Raw genomic sequence first — 6,347 nt, 5'->3', positions numbered from 1 at the left:
TCCTCCTGCATCTTTTATACTAATCCAAATCTTTTACATCTCCATTATATCCAAAATTCACCATTAAACTGCAAGTGCTCTTCCAATCCTGATAACAATTTGAACTGTTTACTATGGTTTTCAAGGTAAATTATAAAAATTCCCCCATTCCTTATTAAAATTTAAAATGAAGAATTAAAATTCTTCAAGTCATTTTTGCCATTTCGGCATAATCCATCAATTTAATCTGTCATTCTTCTCCGGTCGGGACTTTGTCTTCTTTATATCTCTGGGCCAATAACACCCACGCAGCTGTTGCCACACACATAAATAGTCTTTTCTGCTCCATTGTGATTTCGGCACCTAAAATTCCTAAAAGAAAGGCTTCAGGTGGTTGTTTTTTTTAAGAAACAGTTATTTTCAGCATTTTTCAAATGTTTAAATAGAGTTTATAATTCAAATTCCATCTGCAAATGACAACTATCTTGCACCTTAGCTACTGCTGCTCAGAGGAACATTGGCCATTGCTAATACAGTGGTACCTCGGGTTAAGTACTTAATTCATTCCAGAGGTCCGTTCTTAACCTGAAACTGTTCTTGACCTGAAGCATCACTTTAGCTAATGGGGCCTCCTGCTGCTGCCACGCCGCCGGAGCACAATTTCTGTTCTTATCCTGAAGCAAAGTTCTTAACCTGAAGCACTATTTCTGGGTTAGCGGAGTCTGTAACCTGAAGCGTATGTAACCCGAGGTACCACTGTACTTTGGTCTTTTCTTGCTAGAACCATCAATGGTCAGGCAGTGGGGTTTCTCTTCTGGTTGAAACATTTCAAAGCATGTGGGTATTCCATGTGTTCAAAGCCATATTTGTACTAGTCTTGCCAACAAAGTACATAGGCACCAGCAGCCTGTGATTGTACTCATGAATTCTTGATACACTACAGTTACACTTAAGTTTTCTTGGCTATATACGGTACATGTTTTAAACAGCATCTTAATGCACTATGTTCTTATTTCTAAGGAGGGTCAGAGAAGTCAGTGAATGTGATGTTAGAATAACGCACATTTATAGAGTACTTTAAAGTGATCAAAGCAATTTGTACGTATTTTTCACCTAGTAATGCAGGGACCGGGTGATGCTGTGGGTTAAACCACAGAGCCTAGGACTTGCCAATCAGAAGGTCGGCGGTTCGAATCCCCGCGACGGGGTGAGCTCCCGTTGCTGGGTCCCTGCTCCTGCCAACCTAGCAGTTCGAAAGCACGCCAAAGTGCAAGTAGATAAATAGGTACCACTCCAGTGGGAAGGTAAACGGCGTTTCCGTGGACTGCTCTGGTTCGCCAGAAGTGGCTTAGTCATGCTGGCCACATGACCCAGAAGCTGTACGCCGGCTCCCTCGGCCAATAAAGCGAGATGAGCGCTGCAACCCCAGAGTCGTCCGCAACAGGACCTAATGGTCAGGGGTCCCTTTACCTTTACTAATCCTATTAATAACCTTTAAATATAGGCCAGTATTATTTCAAGAGTAGCTTGTTTTATCCTGTTTGCCGCTTATGTGGCTGGAGCAAACTCTGGGAGAATTCCTAGCCCGAAATGCTCCCTTTACTACACCAGCTCTAATACGGTAAGCCATTTTCATGCTAAAAAATAATGCGCCTGACGTTTTATGGAACGTGGAGGCAGGGAGTCGTATTTATCCTGTTTGGCTGCATAAATCATCCTGGCTTTTATCCTTTTAAAATTCTGTGAAACTGAAGTGTAGCCTTTCTCAAATATTAGCTATCTTAACATACTATTTCCCCGTTGCGCTTAACAAAAATCGAGGTTTTGTGCAAAGTGCACGAAAGTACTCTGGGGTCATTGTTACTGCTTTTATTTTCATTTCATAATTTATTCCCTTCCCTGCTATGCGGGAGAAACTCGATTTTGGTCGTGAATGGCAGGCTTCCATTATTGTTAATGAATAAAATGGTGGTAATGGGCTTATTGCGAGGTAACCACACGATATTACTGGCTTTATTAGCTGAGAAGAGCTAGATGATTACATGCCTTGTGTTGCAAGCAATGGCTTTGCAGTTGCTTTTAACACCCTTTCCTCTCCATCCACCCAGCCACCCCTGTCAAAGAGTATGTCACCTGATACATGGCCATTTAAAAATAAATCCTAAGCCTTCACTGCATTAGTTTTGTCCATACCTCCAAGAATTTCGTAGCTATGCATGTGATTCTCCCAAATCACTTTATACTCACAACATTTCTGTGTAGTAGCTGAGGCTGAGACAGTGACTGACCCATATAGTCTATATACAGTGGTACCTCGGGTTACATACGCTTCAGGTTACACACTCCGTTAACCTAGAAATAGTGCTTCAGGTTAAGAACTTTGCTTCAGTATAAGAACAGAAATCGGGGTCCGGCGGCGCGGCAGCAGCAGGAGGCCCCAGTAGTTAAAGTTGTGCTTCAGGTTAAGAACAGTTTCAGGTTAGGAACGGACCTCCGGAAAGAATTGAGTACTTAACCTGAGGTACCACTGTACAATGTAAGCTAGATGCAGGTGGCGCTGTGGTCTAAACCACTGATTCTCTTGGGCTTGCCGATCGGAAGATTGGCGGTTCAAATCCTCACAACAGAGTGAGTTCCCGTTGCTCTGTCCCAACTCCCGCCAACCTAGCAGTTCGAAAGCATGCCAGTGCAAGTAGATAAATAGGTACCACTGTGGTGGGAAGGTAAACGGCATTTCCGTGCGCCCTGGTTTCCATCACAGTGTCCCGTTGCGCCAGAAGTGGTTTAGTCATGCTGCCAACATGACCTGGAAAGCTGTCTGTGGACAAACGCCAGCTCCCTTGGCCTGAAAGCGAGTTGAGTGCTGCAACCCCATAGTCGCCTTTGACTTAACTGTCCGGGGGTCCTTTACCTTTTTTTAAGCTAGACCACATCTGTCTGAAAAAGCAAAATAAGAAAAGTGCCGTTGGTGAACACAATACTAAAGTGCCGTGGGGCAGAGGAGCTACTCATTTTGGAGGCGAAAAGTGATCTCTTAAATCTGCCTAGCTTAGTACAGTGGTACCTCGGGTTACAGACGCTTCAGGTTACAGACGCTTGAGGTTACAGACTCCGCTAACCCAGAAATAGTACCTCGGGTTAAGAACTTTGCTTCAGGATGAGAACAGAAATCACGGTGTGGCGGCGCAGCAGCAGCGGGAGGCCCCATTAGCTAAAGTGGTGCTTCAGGTAAAGAACAGTTTCAGGTTAAGAGCGGACCTCCGGAACGAATTAAGTTCTTAACCAGAGGTACCACTGTATTGTCTCCTCTGCCTGTAGCAGATCTTCTAGCTTTTTGGCAAGGATATTTTCCATCCCAAACTAGTGCTGTTCAAGCACGCTGCCTGCTTCTCCCCCAGACCTCCGAAAGGGCAACTTTTATCTTGGTTTTGGTGGTGGTCCCTTGAATATGCTTCCCCTGTTTTATTTCTGTAACTACCCTGTCTGCTTCATGGTTGCAAGTTCGTGTTTTAAGCCGGGTGCTTCCACACAAGGGGTTTAGTCTGGAATCGCCGCTCTTTTTTTAAATAAATAAATTATTAAGTTTTCCACAATTATAACAAATATCTCCTAACAAACTAACAAACAAAAACAGAAACAAAAGACAGCAAAGTACATCAAGGAAGAAAACAATACACAAATAAACAATAAAAACAAACTTAGTTCTTTAAAGATCCAACCTTATAAACATATTATTGACTTCCCCTAATCCCTTCCTTCTGAGTTTCCTTGTATCTGGATGTAACAGCTTTCCAATATCATTATTAAGCAAAAATACTTCCAATTGTCCTCTAACTTATTCACTTTTCTTACGGTTGTAAATCCCATTTATTAAATTAAAACCTAATTTGATCCTAAGTCAATTTGGTACTTTCAAGTAATTTCTAATTATTTATATTACAATATTTATTCAAATAGTCCTTAAATTTCTTCCAATCTTCTTGGTATTCCTCTTCTTTCTGGTCACGGATTCTTCCAGTCAGGTCAGCCAGCTCTGAAAAGTCCATCATCTTCATCTGCCAATCTTCCACTGTTGGTATTTCTTGTGTTTTCCAATTCTTGGCTATTAAAATTCGAGCAGCCGTTGTGGCATACAAAAATAATCTAATCCAATCCTGTTAATTCAAGAAGAAAGGCTTCTGGTTTCTTGATAAATGTATATTTCGACATTTTTTTCAATTCATTGGAATCGCCGCTGTTGGTCATCGTCCTCTGGTCTTTGTGCTACATTCCTTTTGAGAGTTCACAGAATCAGAGTTGTTTTGGAAGAAAACGGAACAGTGAGACAACCTGCTGCCGGCGTTGATGACAGTTTCAGGTGCTTTTTAAAAAGTAACTTTTTATTGGATTTTATAAACAAGGATCGTAGGAATAATAAACGTTACAGTGGTGCCTCGCAAGATGAAATTAATTCATTCCGCGAGTTTTGTCGTCTTGCGATTTTTTTCGTCTTGCGAAGCACGGTGTCGGAAAAGTTTTGGAAAAGCTTCAAAAATCACCAAAGTCTTCAAAAAACCTCAAAAAAGGCTACCACACCGCGTGCTATGAGCTGCTCCTCGAAGTCAAGTCGCAACTGTATTAACGGTTTTAAGAAAAAGGAAACAAACTTGCAAGACGTTTCCGTCTTGCGAAGCAAGCCCATAGGGAAAATCGTCTTGCGAAGCAACTCAAAAAATCAAAAACCCTTTCGTTTTGCGAGTTTTCCGTCGTGCGAGGCATTCGTCTTGCGAGGTACCACTGTATAAATAAATAAAAACCAAGTCTTCTAAAGTCATTTGTACATCGCAAAAAATAGTATACTAAATTTGCAATAATATCTACAACATCTGATTCATTATTAGTGGTCGGTGTACAAGTCCTTGGTTTAAATAAATCAAGTGGAGTGGATTAAATAAAAAGAGCAAGTGGAAACAGGATAGAACTGCTCAGCTCTGTTTTGTTTTAGGTGCTTTTTGTTTCATGGCTCACAATTGCATTGCACCTCTTTGCGTGGAAAGAATGGGGAAACATACAAGTGGCCAGACCCATCCATGTACCGAGACCCACACCCGCACATTTGGGGGTAGAAAGTTGGTTGCAATCCTGTGTTCAGCTTACAGTCAAACTGCAGTGACGGGATAGCACCAAAAGCCAGCTGTAACAACAACAACAATAGCATTTATTATTTAAACCCCGCCCATCTGGCTGGGTTTCCCCAGCCACTCTGGGCGGCTCCCAACAGAATAATAATAATAATGATAATAATATCAAACATTAAAAACTTCCCTAAGCAGGGCTGCCTTCAGATGTCTTCTAAAAGTCAGGTAGTTGTTTATTTCCTTGACATCTGATGGGAGGGCGTTCCACAGGGCGGGCGCCATTACTGAGAAGGCCCTCTGCCTGGTTCCCTGTAACCTCACTTCTTGCAGGGAGGGAACCGCCAGAAGACCGTCGGAGCGGGACCTCAGTGTCTGGGTAGAATGATGAGGGAGGAGACGCTCCTTCAGGTATACTGGGCCGAGGCCATTTAGGGCTTTAAAGGTCAGCACAAACACTTTGAACTGTGCTCAGAAACGTACTGGGAGCCACTGTAGGTCTTTCAGGACCGGTGTTATATGGTCCTGATGGCCACTCCCAGTCACCAGTCTGGCTGCCGCATTCTGGATTAGTTGCAGTTTCTGGGTCACCTTCAAAGGTAGCCCCACATAGAGCGCATTGCAGTAGTCCAAGTGGGAGATAACCAGAGCATGCACCACTCTGGCGAGACAGTCTGTGGGCTGGTAGGGTCTCAGCCTGCATACCAGATGGAGCTGGTAGACAGCTGCCCTGGACACAGAATTGACCTGCACCTCCATGGACAGCTGTGAGTCCAAAATATTTCCAGGCTGCGCATCTGGTCCTTCAGGGGCACAGTTGCCCCATTCAGGACCAGGGAGTCTTCCACACCTGCCCACCCCCTGTCCCTCCAAAACAGAGAAGCATGCACTCTTAGTTGGTGAAATGGGTGCTTATACTGCTCTATCCCATGGGCACTACTTTCAAGATGGTTTCATCGTTGGAAGAGCAATGATGTTCTTAGTTGTTGTTCTCAGACTCTGGAATGAACTCAACAAGGAGACCTATCCATTCCTTGTCAGTTTCTGGAAAAGACCATCTTCATTGTGTGAAAACTTCAAGTGTCTGTTTAGCTGTCCAAATAAGTCAATGTGGGGTGGTCTTGTAGTAAGGTACAGTGGTGCCCCGCAAGACGAATGCCTCGCAAGACGAGAAACTCGCTAGACGAAAGGGTTTTGCGTTTTTTGAGCTGCTTTGCAAGACGAATTTCCCTATGGGCTTGCTTCGCAAGACGA

Source organism: Podarcis liolepis (assembly GCF_965112155.1).
Source record: "Podarcis liolepis genome assembly, chromosome: 9".
In the NCBI taxonomy this organism is placed as follows: domain Eukaryota; kingdom Metazoa; phylum Chordata; class Lepidosauria; order Squamata; family Lacertidae; genus Podarcis; species Podarcis liolepis.
The sequence above is the reverse complement of the archived record's forward strand: the minus strand, read 5'-3'. Positions refer to the sequence as shown.